Consider the following 18,430-nt stretch of genomic DNA (forward strand, 5'->3'; position numbering starts at 1 on the left):
TCTAAGATGGCTCATTTTATCCCATTCAAGGGACTGCCCACCTCTCCCGCCCTTGCAGATATCTTTACGGATCAATTTTTTTGGATTCATGGGATCCCTTCCTCTATCGTTTCTGACAGAGGGTCCCAGTTTGTGTCCAAGTTTTGAAGAACTTTCACCAAGAGATTGGGCATCTCTTCCTCATTCTAGTCTGCATATCATCCACAGTCCAATGGACAGATGGAGAGGATAAACTAGTCTCTGGAGAAGTACCTAAGATGCTTTATATCTGATTCCAAGGATGATTGGTCTCAACTCCTTCCTTGGGCAGAGCACGCTGTCAATTCTGCCAAGAATGAATCCACCCGTGAGTCGCCTTTTAAAAAAAAAAAATTATGGGTTTCACCCTCCCTGCTTGCTCATCTCCAACATTCTTTCTGGGGTACCGGCCGTAGACAAATGCATTTCTTCTTTCCAAGCAGCATGGTCAAGGATTCAGACTACTCTTCTCGACTCCTCCCACAGAGCTAAACTTCAGGCCGATCGTCGCCATTGTCCTGCGCTCAAGTACAGGCCAGGGGATTTGGTATTGCTTACCTCAAAAAATGTCCACTTAAAGATACCATCCCCGAAATTGGCACCTAAGTGCCTGGGTCCTTTTCCTATTTTGGAACATATCAATCCTGTGGAATTTGGTCTCCAGCTACCACACAGTATGAAGATTCCGAATGTTTTCCATGTTTCTCTTCTCAAGCCATTCATCACCAGTTACTTCTTCTCGGACCAGACTCGCAAGCCGGATCCAGTCACCATTCAAAATAATGAAGAGTATGAGGTTCACTCTCTATTGGATTCCTGCTGGTCCAGGGGCCAACTCCAGTTTCTGGTGCAATGGAAGGGTTTTGGAACCGTGGAAAGGTCTTGGGTTTCTTTGAAGGACATTCACGCCCCGGGTCTTCTTAGAGACTTGAGGAGGAAGTTTCCATAGAAACCTTTTAAGGGCCATCCAGAGGCCGTTCCTGAAGAGTGGGGTACTGTTAGGAATCCGACTTCTCAGCGCCATCAGCGTAAAACACAGTCAACCCTCAGGGTGATTCAGGGCGCGCAGCGCAACTCCTGCCTACCTGCTTCCACATCCGCAGGCCATCAAGGTCTCCGTCGCCGCAAGGTTGCTCCCTCCAGCAAAGCTCCCGCTCCCCCTCCTTCTCAGTGGGAGGCGAGGGTCCTTTGTCCTCTGCGCACACATGCGCCCCCTTCCGACGCTAGACGCGTGCACACGCAACTTACAGAGCACGTGCTCAGCAGCCATTCTTCAGCTACTACCCCTGCAGTAAGGCTCCGCCCCCATACACCGCTCGGGCTCACTCAGAGTGCTACTAGTGCTCACCTGGGCTGTATCATCCGCACCAATCCTGGAATGCTCCCTGCATTCCTCCTGTTCCGCCTCCACCCCTAATTGGCCAGCCCAGCTTTATCATGCCTCTCTGGGCTCTCACTCATTGCTCGACATAGTCTCTGTATGGAAGTTACTTTGTGTTCTCTTGGCAATTGTACAGGTTCTGACGCGACTCGTACGACTACCCCCTTTGGCTCCCGGCATCGGCTCTCATCTGACTACGTATACTCTGGCATCCCACGATCATGGCTTGGACTTTGACCCTTCTCATCTCTCCACCTTGGCAAGGCAACTACTATTCTACTTCTACACCCAGTACCGGCAAGTATTGTCTACCTTACATACATCTGGCCTGCAACGCTAAACACCACACTCCGGACATGCTCCCTTTGCTGCGGGTGCATGTATTCCTACTTCCCCCCTCAGCTCAGAGGACGGGTCTGGTCTTCAGGCAGCACCGGTGTAACAACTATGCCCATGATCAGATCCTACGGTTTTACCATTGCACCAGAGTGACAGTGGTACCAGAGTCATTCAGGCAAGCTGCCTGGTGATCTCCAATGGTCACTGGCCAGATGCTTTTTCCTCACATCATTAGAGTGCAACCCGATAGTTCCGATCGGTGGCCCTCCTGCTGCTTCTGCTGTGCCACTTGCTAAAAAAGTAAATGTGCCCATCTGTGTCCACTGCTGGACTTGCTGGGCAGCTGCACACTGCTCCGCTGTAAGTACATGTCCCACAATGTCACGGTAGACAAGGTCTTACCAACACATTAATACCAGGATCCTGGATTGAGCACAAAAGGAGGGCAAAATAAATTGTAATTTATTTCTTTTCAGACAAATACTGCTGCAGCCGAGTTTATTCGAGCATTTGCCCGTTCTCGGCCGCAGCAGTTACCTGGCGCGCGCCGGAGGGTGCCGGGCGCGCGCCGAAGCAGCGGAGGAGAGGCCCGCCGAACGCGGCTTCCCCCTCTCCTCTCCGGGTCCGGCGGGTCCCCCGGAACTCCCTGCCGCCGTCCCCCACATCGCGGGACACCAGGGCTCCCTCGGGGAGCCCTGGACGTGCGTGCAGGGGGCGCAGGCACCCGATGACGCGTGACCGCGCATCGGAGACGCGCGGCACGCCGAGGGGCTGCCACTTGCAAGCCGGGAAATCTCCCGGCTGGCGGTACTGGCCACACTGCAATAAAGTGTGTCGCCAGTGTACACAAATCTTCTCAATTACACTGGATAAAAAAAACTTACTGGGATGGGGAAACGAAATCAAATGTCCATGACTTAACAACAAAGTCTCTGAACACCCCTGCACGCATGCAAGTGGGTGGGCGATTTGAGCCGTGGGACAATCTTTGGCTAGCGGCGCATCTTGCCACCCCTATATCTCCGCCGAATGGAATAGTTTCGTAAAGTCCTTACAGGATTCATTAAGGAATCCCCAGCTCAAATGAATTCTGGAAGAGGGGTGCAAGTCTTCGTTACAGTGTAGTTAACCCTTCACACTCCGGAAACCGCTGATGCTGTACTTGGACGTTTCTTAGTTGATCTTAGATGAATCCGACTAGGATGGGGCTGCAGGCATTCTTATAGGGTTAAGAGCCCTATCCCTAACATACACAGCCAATCCTCCCGTGGGAACAAATTTTGCCACCTATTCCTGACTTGCCAGGAGTTCGTAGAATGGGCAGAAGTTGCTACCCGGTCTCCTAAGAGCAAGCGTTAACCTGACACCTAAGCTGCTTAGCATACCGGGCCCAACCTCTTACCTGGCGATAGCAAGTTTGGGGTTTGGCTATCAACTGTGAATAGCCCATACTTCGCACCGGCATTGGGTACTTAGTAATATCCCGGCCACCCTAAGGGCTGGGAGCCGCTGCAGGGGAATCTTCCCGAGCCGGTCCCGGTCCCCCCTGGCTGTACATCTCACTTCACGCTGTGACGCGTCAGCCGCTAGGGGATACAAGAGAATTGTAATCCCTAGCTTCGACACGTCATGTGGTGTGGCTGTGAGCCAATGAGGAGGTGAGGCTTCGGGAGGAGGAGAGGCTTCGGGGAGCGGGGAGGAGTGTGGAGTGCCTGCCTCGGTCTCTGAGTTTGTGTGTGTGTGTGACAGAGAGTGCCTGCATGTGTGTATGAGTGCCTGCGTGTGTGTATGAGTGTGTGTGTGTGTTGCTTGTGATTACTTCAATCAGCAGCTCCAGCCCGAGCCCATGGAGGGAGAGAGGGGGGGGGGTAGCGGGTCCCTCCGCTCAAGCCACGCCCCCCCTCCCGCTCAAGCCTCCCACTCCCTCCCACTCCCGCCCACCTCCCGCTCCGGCTCCCGCACCCTACAGATTGCATTTCACGGTCTGTGTATGTCAGCGCCCCACCTGTCTGCAGTGCGGGAGTGCTGACGGAGGGAGCGGGGCCTTAGCCTAACACTTGGGGTCTCTGAGGCTTTTTAACTCCGGACTTCTCTATACACTGGGGCACCAACTTAGCAGGGTGCCCTTTGAAGTACGTAGATGAAAAATCCCTCAGCTCATTCCTCCATAACATATGGACATGTTAATGGATTAATTGCCGGGTTGACAGGAAAGGGTTCCTGCCTTTACATTTAAAACACCATTGGAATACAGTTTATTTTTATATGTAGGTTCTGTATGTGCAACAAATATAAAACCCATATGTATTTTCATGGTACATTTTTAACTAGCTGCACTCCAAAAATTATAGTGCTAGCTCTTTCCTAGCGCAAGTTATCCACTTAATTGAATGGGCTCTGTGATGTGGGTTGCGGTTTGACCTATAATCGGTCTGGGTTACAAGCCGGCATACAATGTATCCGTGCTGGCTTTGATCGGTAACCGCAGACGCGTGCCACCAATTCACCTTAAGTGGATAACGAGATTGCTGGATACATTGCATACATTGTAGCTCTCAGGTACTTCAGCTTGACTGCAGACCACTTGTTCAATTGACTTTGCTGTTTCGACGTCTGTGGTCTAGAAAATGATACCCATCTTCAATGCAGCCACTTACTCGCAGGCACACTTATGCAATTAGCACTTGGCACAGTGCTAGAAGTTCCCCCTTGTGTCGTGAATACAGTTTGCACATTTCCCATTCATTCATAATACTGCAGATAACTTCTGGGGCTGCAAACCAGGGACAATAAAGATAGTGTAGGGGAAAACGTGGTATTATGGTGACCATACAATTTAACCCCTGCAGTCACAACAAGGTTTAGGGTTAACCAGCTGGGCATAATACCTTTATTATTTTCCTGGTTAACCCTTTCACTGCCTCACACAAAGGCGACTGGGTTAGCAGCCTGACTACGTTGCCCCTTAGGGGGTTGCCAGACTCAGTCCGGTCCAGACAGTCTTGTCTGATGTAGGATAGAAGGAATTTCTACTAGAGCTCCAGGAAACCTGCTTAACCGTTACTCAATGGGATATGAGGCAAGTGAAAACGGAGCATAGTGGAGTTAATATGAGCCTGTAAATGGAGGTGATCAGCGGGGTGGCGGGGGTAACAACACAAAGAAGCGACAGTGAAACCCCCCCATTATGAGTCAGTGTGGAGCACCAAACGTTCTCACAATCAGGCACTGTTCCCTGTGTTCTCTTGGCTTCAGGTGCACCTGCGTAGTGCACCCTCCCTCCGTGGCGTCTCTCTGATCCAGAAGTAATGCGGCAAGGTGAAGGATCAAAAAAAGTCAGCCGCTCCTTAATGGTACAATACTCACCAGTAGGTTAAAAGTAAAAAACTTTTATTGCACTACATAAAAACAGATCATTCACCTTGCTGCAGTCTTGTCTGATGTGCCCAGTCCTATTTCACTGATAACATCTCCTCACGTGCCTCATCTCTGCAGACATGGATATATACGCTCCACTGCAGGTGTTTTGGGCTTACCCTTTGGGACACTGGAAATTAACTCACCTCCCTTGAGTGCCAGAGCAGGACTAACTCCATGAGGGGCAGACACTTTCTTGCCCAACAAGGCACAGTTGAGGGTGTATTCATCAGCCAGGTTGGATCCAGACACGTTTTGGTTTTCTGTCAAAGACCTAATTTCGAAACTGATGTGGGCACTGCTGTAAAAACTGTTCTTTAAAGATAAAGTCCAGTAAACTATGATATTTTGTAGCATCACATCCCTCCACCCACTGAGTCCCATGCAAAATCAGCCTTGAATCTAAACACATATAGGTATCCTTGCTGGTCTTGTCCTCAGACATGAACACACTATGCCTCTGAAGTGAGGGCACACTTGGTTAACAGTAAAGCCTTGATGGCCTGGAGGGTCTTCAGATCTGCCACCAGATAACAGCGGTAAAAACTGCAGCACCCAGTTTCTTTCTGGCACACGATACCGTAGACTGTCTTTCAAATATTTTTTTAAAATACGTCTATTTTGTCCATGCAAACCACAAACTTGCTGAAACTCTAATGGCTCACTTTAGGTAGCGGTTGTACTGGGAGACCAGTACTTTTACAGTACACCGAAACCACCGGGATCACTAGCACCAGACAGGACAAAGTTGTTAAATAAAATGGGGTTTATTCTGGCACGCCAGCAGACAAAACAAAGATGCACAAAACAAAATACAATACCAACTGGGGGCCTGGGGAGTATACTCTTGCCTTGCTAGGTGCATGGGCCTGCTTCAAGAAGGCTTGCCTTGTCCGCTTCTCGTCCAGGATATCAGAGTGCTGATCACACAGCAGCCACTCACATGGATCTCCAGCTGGTAACTGTAAAGATTCAAACTTCTTTACAGAATATCTCTCAGTCTCTCTGTCTTTCAGATAGTCCTCTGAGGGAATCTCCACACTGCTTCCCAGTGTCTCTCTCAGATGGTCCTCTGAGGGAATCTCCACACTCCTTCCCAGAGTGTCTCTCCCTCTGTTAGCCTCTCTGAGGAAATTCCACACTCTTTCCTAGTGTGTCTCTCAGTCTCTTTTAGCCTCTCTTGCTCTCCGATTGTCAGGACCGCACCAGGGGCACTTCCGTCTTGCCACTCTCCTGTGCCCATGTCCTGCTGCAAAAGCCTATGCGGCTGTGTCTTCTGCCCCCCTGCTGCCTCGCACTCCGTTGGCGCGTCGCCGCTGCCTTCCGGGAGTGCACGGGGGTCCCATCTGCGTGCAAATCTCAGTGCATTGCACGCCAACATGGGACGTGTGTGCACCTATTAAAGAGACCAAAGCCTGCACTAACCTCTGGTGGGCTACACCTGAGCCATATCCAGACTCGGCCTTTCACCATTCCACATACATCTGACCACTCCTCCTCTCTTCTCCCTCATTTGTCCTCTCCTATATTAAGGTTCACTCTGCCCTCTGGTAGTTTCTGAGCATAGACCCTTCTATGCACCCTGCTCATTGCAGCCTGAGTACCTGTCTCTCTCAGTATCCGTATCCCTCTTGTGATCCTGGTGTGCCTGACCTGTCTCTTCTTGTTCCCCTGGACCACAGCTTGTTTAACGGACATCTACTCTCTCTACTCCATGACCACGGCTTATGTACCTCGATCATTCTACACTCTCCAACCCCAGATCATAGGGAAGTACCCTCTACCTTCTCCACTCTCCTACTCTGACCCTGCTACACATCCACGACTATGCAATTCGGACCCAGCCCCGTGGCTTAGGGCGGTGGTTATATATCTTCCCCACTTCAGCCCCGCAGTTCAGTCCAGGTTGTAGTGAGCATCTGGGACATTATGCTTAGCCCAACACACCTGGACCCCGCTGAGGTGGTCCGACAATTGCAAAAAATTGAAGCTATGTTTAAACAGGTGGGGAGGTGCCTGAATCAGAATAATTAACACATCGAGGGGTTCCAATATTCTCTAGGGGACCTAGACGTTCGGGTAACTGCCCTCCAACCAGCCATACCTATGCCTGCTGTACAGGTACCAACCATTGCTTGTCCCATCCCAAGTTTCCCATCCCAAGTTCGGCACCATGTATTCTGACCCCCAACCGCTGTGGGGGTGACCCTCTGGGATGCCGGGGTTTCCTTAATCAATGCTCCATATATTTTGTATTACTGCTTGCACACTTTCCATCTCCTCATTCCAAGGTGGTGTAGATCATCTCTCTCCTTAAGGACGACGCGCTGGCTTGGCCCTCACCGATTTGGGAGCAAAGACCCGATCTCACATCCGACGTTGACAGTGTCACTGCGGAATTCCGATGGGTCTTTGACACACCAGGAAGGAAGGTAACGGCAGCCTCTACCCCGCTGAACATATCCCAGGGAAAATGCATGGTGGCTCGATATGCTCTCGAGTTCCACAGCATTGCCAACGAGACCGGATGGAACGACGAAGCATTGTGGGCGGCGTTCTGGCAAGGCCTTTCTGAGAGCCTCAAAGACGAACTGGCGTCACTGGAACATCCCTCGGGACTAGAAGCGCTTGTGGCCCTTTGATCCAGATGGACTAGCGTCTCCAAGAGAGAAGGATGGAGAGAGGTAAGCGCTTTCGAAGTTCACCCACACGTCTCCTCTCACCAATCTCTAGCGGAAATTCCCCAGCCATAGCAGTTGAGGAACCCATGCAACTCGGACTTACCCGCCTGTACACTGAGGAAAGACAGTGAAGACGATGTTCGTAACTCTGTATGTATTGTGGTAACAATGGGCACCTAGTTGCCACTTGCCCTATAAAGCCAGGAAAAAACAACACCCAGTGAATGTCGGGCAGACTTCACTGGGAACCACATCAAATATTCCTCCCAAATCTCCAACTAGGATCTACATCCACATCACCTTGCACGGGAACGACTTTAAAACAACCACACGTGCCTTCCTGGACTCCGGGTCAGGGGGCAACTATATTGACCAGGGATTTGCGGAGAGTAACACGATACCTTTAACCACAAAGGATCGCCCAGTTGGCCTCAAGGCTATTGACGGCCGTCCACTCCATCTACTCCAACCCGCTTTTATTATTTTCCAATCCCTTCCTTTTTCTCTACAGTCTCCCGCTGGTCACTCAGAGACTATACAACACGATGTTATTCACACACCTTCGGTAGATATTGTTCTGGGACTGCCATGGCTCCAGCGACATAACCCACAAGTTGATTGGACTGGTACTTTGCCTATCCGCTGGAGTACCCTGTGTCAAGAGAGATGTCTGGACACCTCGAAAACCCTGGCCGGACTAGTACTGCCGGAGCCTGGAAATGTACTATGAATTCCGAGACGTTTCGACAAAGGACAAGCTGAAGAACTAGTGCCCCAACGTCCCTTTGATTGTCCCATATACATCTTGCCCTGGGCCACTATCCCCGTGGTTGCTCTTACCCACCGGAGACTCAAGCCATGAGGCAATATATATAAGAAAACCTTCTCAGGGGCTTCATCCGAAAATCCTCCTCACCCGCCATTGCGGGGTTCTTTTTTTATCAAAAATAAGGATGGATCACTCAGACCTTGTATAGATTATCGTGGTCTCAACAAGATAACGGTCAAGAACCGTTACCCTCTCCCCTTGATTTCAGAATAATTCGACAGACTCCAAGGAGCCACTATCTTCTTTAAACTGAACCTGAGGGGAGCATACAACCTGGTAAGGATCCATCAGGGGGATGAGTATAAGACAGCGTTTAACACTCGCGATGGACACTATGAATATTTAGTTATGCCCTTCAGCCTTTGCAACGCACCCACAGTGTTCCAAGAATTTGTGAATGAGATCTTCAGGGATTTACTCGGTCAGTACTTAGTCGTATATTTGGACGACATTCTGATTTTTTCAAAGAACACTGCTGAGCACTCAGAACATGTGAAGCAAGTCCTCCAAAGTTTACACACAAATCACCTCTTCGCCAAACTGGAGAAATGCCAGTTTCATCAGTCCTCTACCACGTTCCTAGGATACATCATATCCAGTACTGGACTGACTATGGATCCGGATAAGGTCAAGGCGATCATAGAATGGCCACGACCACTGTCTCTCAAAGCAGTTAAGAGATTCCTTGGTTTTTCTATCTACTACCAGAGGTTCATCCAGGGTTTAGTCACACCCATCACAGCATTAACCCAAAAGGGAACCAATCTGGCTCACTGGTCTATCGAAGCCATCGAAGCCTTTGAGAAACTAAAGAAAGCCTTCATCTCGGCACCTATATTGGTACACCTGAACCCATCACTGCCCTTTACCCTCGAAGTAGATGCCTCTGATATCGGAGCAGGAGCGGTACTCTCCCAGAGAAGGGAGCCCCAGATGAGACTCCACTGGTGCGCATTTTGTATAAGAAATTTTCAGCCACAGAAAGAAATTATGACGTGGGAAATCATGAGCTCCTCGCTATTAAGATGGCCTTGGAAGACTGGAGGCACTCAGCGCTCTTCCAGAGATCACAAGGGATCAGAATAACATCCCTGAGGGCCTCCAGGTTCCAGAAGGATGGCTCCACATCAAGTCATGGAGTGGGGTCGTGCTTCCAAGACAGCAGGTGATCCAGGTACCAGGAGGATTATAAACCTCTTTGAACAAACCTTCTTGTGCTCAGGCATGCATGTGGTACATGTGCCTGGAACAAGATGCACCACAGCAAACCTCCAGGTTTATTACAACCTCTTCCCATCCACAATCATCTCTGGAATTATATCTCGATGGACTTTATCGTAGAATTACCCAAATCCAAGGGTATGGATACGATCTTAGAAGTGGTATACCACATCTCGAAGCAAGCACACTTCGTCCCTCTCCAGGGACTACCATGTGCCGCCAGATTATCCAAAACCTTCACCAAGGATATCTTCAGGCTCCATAGGACACCTCAAACCATAGAATCAGATCGGGGGTCACAATTTGTGTCCAAATTTTGGAGAGCTTTCTGCAAGAAATTAGGTATCACGTTACAGTTCTCCTCTGGCTATCACCCGTAGACCAACGGGCATACCGAGCGGACCAACCAGTCACTCGAAAAATACATCCGCTGCTTTGTTTCTTACGCTCAGGACAATTGGGCAGAACTCCTCCTTTGGGCAGAATTTGTGCATAATAACTCATGCCACGAATCCACCCAACAGCCCCCTTCTTCATAAATTATGGATTCCATCCCGCCACCTTTCCATCCCCAGTCCCCAACTCTGGGGTCCCTGCAATGAAGAACAGGGTTCTACTCCTTCAGAAATCTTGGGTGAAGATTCAAAAACACTTAAGGTAGGCTGCCCTTCTCCATAGAAGACAAGCCGATCGCCACCACCGAGAGACCCCCAGCTATATTCCGGGTCAAAAGGTCTGGCTCTCTGTGATGGTGTGCCAAGCGAGTAATAAAGGAGTCATCCCCATTAGGCACCCCCTGTAATCGTCTGGGAAGTGAGGGGTTAACCAGAAATGTACCTGTAATAAATATGTTCCCCTGCTTCACAACCAAAATGCATGTCCCTTTGGTTATCATGTTCTCACAGTCAGAGTGATTACCTGTATTTTTATTCCCCTGCCTCAGGGCAAGATGTGTTCTCTTTGCTGAATGTATATATGGTTCCAATTATCTGTGTTGTTACCCTTACAGTGTATGCACCAACCACATACACTGGGATCAGGTCGGGAGGGAAAGGGTTAATTGTATTTACAGGTTTATGGCCCTTTGTTCTCCTTCCCGCCTTTTCAGTCTCCATTTGCAGCCTGTTCCATAGGTCGCCATTGGAGCTCCATACAACCCTATGGAGATTTCACAGATTTGGGCCCGATACCTGAGAAGACCTGCAGGTGGCGCCCGAGAGGAGGAGCGGAGCTTCCCCATTGAAAGTGAATGGAGTAATGTATTTCAATGGGGATTCCTCGAGTCCGATCTCCAGGAACGAGCTGGCAGCAAGCCAGACCGCAAAACCACAAAAGCGGATACAATGTCTATGAAATAGGTTGATCTCTCAATTGGCGTGGGAACTAGGCTGAGGTCAAGTTCACCACCAATTAACGTGTGAAACTTTTGTTATAGGGCGACCAGCAATAAAATTATTTTTGCCCCTATCCCATAGGAACCCCCTCACTCGACCCCAACTGGCTCCGACAGTTAATGGCGACGAGAAAGGGTCACGCCGGCCATGAGGGTCCCACCATTGACCGCAATGGTGGCGGAGAAAGCCGCGAGGTGAAAACGGCTTAGTCCAAAAGTGTATAAACTGAAAACCCATAACTCCAGTTCCGTGAGGACTAGAGGACTGGGATTTGGCCACCATGTAGTCATCGTTCCGGCATGACTGCTTGGCAATTCCCAACCCTCTCCCCTCAACCGAACGGACTAGGGTTAACTGTGAAAAATGTGGTTTGCCCATTGACTTCAATGATAGCGGAGGTTCCATTGAATCCTATGGCGGCGCCGGCCCATGCATTCCCTATGGCGGCGCCAGCCCTATTGGTTCCAATGGAGGAGTGAGCCACTGAGATTTCTCATAGCCTTTAGCGGCGGAGTCTCCATTGATTCTAATGGCAAAGTTGCTCTATTAAAAGCCTAAGGCGGCGGAGCCCATTGAATCCAATGGAAAGAGTGAAAGGCAGTGATTTCTTTTAGCATGTAGCGGAGAATCCTGCATTAAAGTTAATAGGTTATTTTAACTTGGTTTTGTTATCTCCGGTTCTGGGGGTCATGGAAGGCTGAAATTTGGCCACTATGGCGAGTGTCCTGCGGCATGAGGATCTAGCAAATTTCAGCCCGCTCAGACCCACAGAACGAATTATTTTAATATGTAAAATATTAAAATGTTACACTCTGTCCCTGTTATCCCAGAGCCCGCGAAAACCACTGGCCCAAAGGAATGTTAATGGCCACCGGGCATCAGGATGTCTGAGGGAAACCCATTGAACAAATGCTCCATACCCTGATTAGGTATTCTAGGGTGGCAGAGAGCAGGACATGGGTACTTGTGTAAAGTGTTGTGTTTCACACCTCTGGTCGGAGTTTCCCGGGCTAGAATCCCAAATGGCAGACTAGGAGACGCCAACTTTTCAGTGTGGGGTGCAGGAAATGGGACTCTGACCAGAGGATTGTGCGCATGTGCCAGTTACCTGGGGGCAGGTACCAAAGTGCTTCCCACGTTAGCTGGCACAAGGATAATTGGGTGCAGATAATTGTGAACCAATATCTGAGACCCAATGTTAGGGATAGAGCCCAGATCCTTTATAACTGAGTGTCAGCTCTATGCCCAATGTTGTTCGTGTTTTCGTTACTACATCTGAATGATACCTGATGCCTGATGAATTGCTAATCCTGTCCTGATTACTTAATTGACCCCTTCCCATGTAAGTGTCCATATTCTGTGTGTTATTTGTACAATCCTGTGTGTTCACCTTATCTCTAAGGAATAAACTTTATTTATCATATCATGGTCGCATTCGATTCAACCCAGTGATTTTTGGTGTTCTATTATAACCCTGCACAAGCTCCTGTGACACTCTCTACGTGGAATAAATGACTCAAGGTATCCTCTCCTAAACTAGCACCTACATTCCTTGGACCATTCCCAATCCTAGAGAGAATAAACCCGGTTGTCTACCGGTTAAAGCTACCTCCTACCATGAAAATTCCTTCTGCCTTTCACGTTTAACTCCTGAAACCTTTTCTACCCTACAGTTTACCTACCAGCAGGAATATTTTAACTCGACCCATCCTAGTGGAGGGGTAACAGGAGTTCGAGGTCCAGGCCATCATCAATTCAAGGGTATATTGGGGAAAACTACAATACCTAGTAAACTGGAAGGGCTTTGGCCCAGAAGAACGGGAATGGATATCACAAGACCAGGTAACTATGGGAGTTCCACTACAAGTACCCCTCTAAGCCATTCCAGGGTCACCTGGTTGCCTCCCCTCAAGAGGCTTGTACTGTCAGGACTGCACCAGGAGCACCTCTGTCTTGCCGCTCACCTGCGACTATGTCTCGTCGCAATGGCCTACGCGGCCTTATCTTCCGCCCTCTACTGCCTCACTCCCCATTGGCGTGTCACCTCCACCTTCTGGGAGCACGTGGCGGGCCCCATCTGTGCGCACATCTCGGCGCATAGCACGCAAACCTCGGAAGCTCACATGGCATGCACGTGCACCTATTAAAGAGACGAATGCCTGCACTAACCTCTGGTGGGCTACACCTGAGCCATATCCAGCCTCAACCTATCACTGTTCCACATACATCTGACCACTTCTCCTCTCTTCTCCCTTCTTGGCCCTCTCCTATATTTAGGTTCACTCTACCCTCTGGTTGTTGCTGAGCATAGACCCATTTATGCACCATGCTCATTGCAGCCTGAGTACCTGTCTCTCTCGGTATCCGTATCCCTGTTATGACCCTGCTTGTGCCTGACCTGTCCTTCTAGTTCCTCTGGATCAGGGCTTGTTTAATGGACATCTACTCTCTACTCCATGACCACGGCTTATGGACCTCGACCATTCCACACTCTCTACTCCACGACAACGGATTACGGACCTCGACCATTCTCGACCGGGTCTCTCCAACCCCAGACCATAGGCAAGGACCCTCTACCCTCTCCACTTTCCTACCCTGAGCCGGCTACACGTCCACAACTCTGCAATCCGGACCAACCCCCGTGGCTTAGGGCGGTGGTTATATATCTTCCCCACCTCAGCCCTGTGGTTCAGTCAAGGTTATAGTGAGCATCCGTGACACATGCTCTTTGAAGGTAGATCTCCCTTCTATGATAGCAGCACCCTTTATATATCCCTCTGTTGCTATTCTTTACATGGGAGGGGCTTCTGGCCAATCAGAGAAAACCTGATTGTCCACTCTTTCACACTCACCAAATGTCTGTAACACCTCCACGTTCCCAACCATTGTCTCAATACACATTTATCTGCAGGAACCTCAGCTGATTAAATCAGAGTGTCCTACATACAAATGTAACTCACATGCAAATCCCATTACAAGTCTGCTATCTTAGAAATTAGTACACACAGTCACATAATCCAATTAAAACTTTACAGGACTGACTCACAAATTACATCACAGTGCTTACACATAGATCACAAAACACTTTACTTCATATCGCTTGCTCAACTAGACTTGGGGATTGCATTTGAAATACATTCTCACATACATAGTGCATTATACATTCCCTGTTCTCCCTGAGATATTAAATACATTGCCAAGTTACATGGATTTAGGCGTAGCTAGCTGGTCTTCATTTCAGTTTTGTGATGCCAGCAACCCCTACCGTCACAGCGGTGGCTCGTCAGGATTCCACTGGGTTCTGGGGGACTGCACACCTTGAGAAGCTGCAAGTAATTGTAGCCTCTGCTCGAAGGTGATCCCCTCTCCCCATGTGGTGAGGAAAGAGGCAAGCCCTGTAGCAGGGAGACCGTTAGCCACTGAGGCAACCACGGCTGCACTCCCGAATCATGCTCACCAAATCTGTCCTTGTCGTCCTCGTCTTCGACTTCCTCCTCCAACTCCTCCAGGGCTGGACAATCCTCCTGGCCCCTGGCCGAAGTGGTTGCCCCTGTGTCAACAGTTGAGGTTAAGCACACCTTAGTTGAAGCTATGTTCGCTTCATGACTCTCAAGATCCTCCTCCAGGACCATCTTTGCCCGACCGACAGTCCATAGGTCTCACACAGAGTGAAAATCCAGGGATGGTACCAAACTGGTAACATCCTGACCGTTTTTTCCATTTTCGCCTGGTGGCACTAAACTAAGTGACCGAGAGAACCTGCACTTTTCCTTCTTTGTGGAACATGTGCAAGTCACTACTTGTTTTGAGACCTCGCAATCTATGAGTTTCTATTATGTTGTTAGACCCCTCAGGATTTTAAAAGATAAAGCTGAATGATCCCACCTCTAACACCAGTAAATAAGCCTGTCACTAGAGACCAGGTTTATTGTACACCTTTAACCAGGATCATATATTAAGCAAAACAAGATAATGAAAGTGTTGCAGGGTACATGCAACTACACACGTGGGTTTCTTGCCAAGGCTTTTTTATTTAGCCTTAACAGATATACAACACACAAAACAAAAATAGCTTTTCTTCAGCAAAAACAAAACGAAACAGTTTCTCTTTAGCAGACACTGTGTAACTCAGGCAGCAATCCCTTTTCTAAGCAGGAGACAGACAGTTTATAATTTAGTTACTTTGTTTATCAGACCTTGTATCAGGAAATCTCTTTAGCAGCAGCTTACTCCTCTCTCATCAACAACCAAGATCCATGTGTCTATAGCCTGGGTTTTAACACACCTTGATTAGGCAGCTGGCATCCAACTAATTGTCCTGAGGTTCCCAGCTGAAGTTAACCTAGTCAGTGCTGCACTGCAGACTAGACATAGGTTTCCAGGCATATAACTGGTGGCTTTTATTTACCCTGTCACATTCCTCCCCTGTTAGTGTGTGGCTGGGGCTACGCACGGCTGAAGCCCGACCATCCACCCCTTCTCTAGAAAAGAAGTCAGCATTTGCGTTCTCTTTTCCCGGCCTATGCTGAATCTCAAATGAGAAGGGTTGGAGGGCCATATACCACCTAGTCAATCTAGCATTGGAATCCTTCATGCTATTTAACCACTTCAGTGGAGCATGATCCGTCACCAAAGTAAAATGGACTCCTGCCAGTTAATGCCTCAAAGCCTCGATTGCCCACTTTACTGCGAGGCACTCTTTCTCAATCACTGAGTAGTTTTTTTCCCTTGGGAACAATTTCCTACTCAGGAAAAGGATAGGATGTTCAACTCCCACAAACTGTTGTGACAACACTGCCCCTAGCCCTATCTCTGATGCATCTGTTTGCACTATAAAAGGGCTGTTGAAGTCTGGGCTTCTAAGGATGGGACACTCTGATAGACACCTTTTTATATCCTCAAAGTCTCTCTGACAATTCCTTGACCACACCACTTGTGTAGGGGCACACTTTTTTGTCAGGTCCGTTAAAGAGGCTGCCACTTCCGAATAGTTGGGGATGAACCGCCGGTAGTACCCTGCTAAACCCAGCAGAGAGCGTACCTGCGTTTTTGTTTGGGGGGTCTGAACTTCTTTCAGGGCAGCTACCTTGTCGGCTAGTGGCCTTACTTTTCCACCTCCCACTGCATACCCTAAATATTTGGATTCCGCTTTACCCAAGGCACATTTCTTAGGGTTGGCTGTGAGCCCTGCCTCTCTTAGAGATTTGAGGACCGCTTTCTGCTTATTTAGATGGGCCCGCCAGTGTTTACTATAAATGACAATGTCATCTAGGTAGGCTGCGGCATTAGTCCTATGGGGCCTCAGTACCTTATCCATGAGTCTCTGAAATGTGGCTGGGGCTCCATGCAGTCCAAATGGCATTGTCACAAACTGGTATAAACCCATGGGAGTGGCAAAGGCTGTTTTGCATTTGGACTTTTCCTCTAAGGGTATTTGCCAGTATCCTTTTGTCAAGTCCAACGTGGATATATATTCCGCGTAACCAAGGGCGTCAATTAATTCGTCCACCCTTGGCATTGGATATGCGTCAAACTTGGATACCGCATTGACCTTTCGGAGGTCCACACAAAATCTTAACTTCCCATCGGGTTTAGGGACCATAATTAGTGGACTTCACCACTCACTGCATGATTCCTCAATCACTCCTAAGTGTAACATTTATTGTACCTCCTTCTCTACCAGAGCCCTACGACTTTCAGGCAACCTATAAGGACGGGAACGTACTTTTACCCCAGGTGCTGTCTCGATTGCATGGGAAATTAAGTTAGTTTGTCCTGGTAAGTCAGAAAAAACATTCTGGAATTGTGTAATTATTGCTAACAAGTCCCCTTTTTGTTCAGAGGACAACTGTTTACCCATTGGGATTTTATCGTCACTCACGATGTTCTCCCGTGGAGGCTGAGGACCCAAGTCCGTTTCCTCCTCCACCGGGTGGATGAATAGAGACCACTGCATCTTCCAGTGTTTCAGCAAGTTCACATGGTAAATTTGTTTACCCTTCCTGGACCCTGGTTGTGCGATCTCGTAATCCACATCACCCGTACGGCAGAGTACTTAGAATGGGCCCTGCCATTTGGCCAGGAGTTTACTCTCGCAACTGGGTAACAATAACATCCTCAGTTATTGCACACAAGGCTCGGTGATATTAGGGCTTAATTGCCAAAAATGCTAGAGGTTCAATCAACCATACATTACAGGTAAGTAACCGCGGCCATCACTGTGGGCGGACAATTACCACTAAAACGCCAAATTGGCAAAATAACAAATCTTTTATTAATATTCAAAACAAACAACACATAATGCTTACTCTAAACTAGATAAAACCAATTAAAATCTGATGGTAACTGGTGTCGTCACACGGTTAGCAATCAAGGTAGGTTACCAGTAGAATTTAATGTGAGAGGTACAGCACATAAACAGTTGATATATAAATAAGTGCTATAAGGCAATTTCCACTCTCATAGGTAACTCCAGTGTGCATAGGTAAATAATGGGTAGATGCATGCATACAAGATACATATCTATCTAGTGGTGTGCACGTTGTTAAATGTCCCTCATTTACATATGTTGATGCACAGTATCTAGTATACAGGACTGGTACACAATACCCAATCAGGCTTAATGCTGCACACTGTTATATCTCGGGATAAACGCTGTATGTTGCGGAGGCTCTATTTGTATATAATCATCACCATATTAGCCCGCATTCACATACAATATACATTGATACCGGCACTTGAATCAGTGTCCTGAGCGTTACTTATCCCGCAGTCGCCGAAATGACATGGACTGATCTCACCAGTTAGCCTTCTCCTCCGCGACGTCAACGTGGTGACGTAATGCCGAAGTATGTTTCGCGCGTGCGTGGACCTGCGCTTTCTCAAGGTGGGAGGTACTAGTGTAGAGAAGCGCCATCCTTATGTATGCTTTGCTTAAGTGGTGGGAGGTACCGGGACCTCCTTCTTTCAGGCTGTAGCCCATATACCTGTACTGTACTGTTAAACACATTTTATTTTTTTCCCTATTACTATCCCTGAGAGGGGATGTCCTAACAGTACAGGTATATGTCCATATCTGGATAATAGTTATTTGGTCCATTAATGTAATGTATGTGTGTTTGGTGGTGCGGGGGGGGTGATTTATTTAAAT

This window comes from Ascaphus truei, chromosome 1, assembly GCF_040206685.1.
Source record: "Ascaphus truei isolate aAscTru1 chromosome 1, aAscTru1.hap1, whole genome shotgun sequence".
In the NCBI taxonomy this organism is placed as follows: Eukaryota; Metazoa; Chordata; class Amphibia; order Anura; family Ascaphidae; genus Ascaphus; species Ascaphus truei.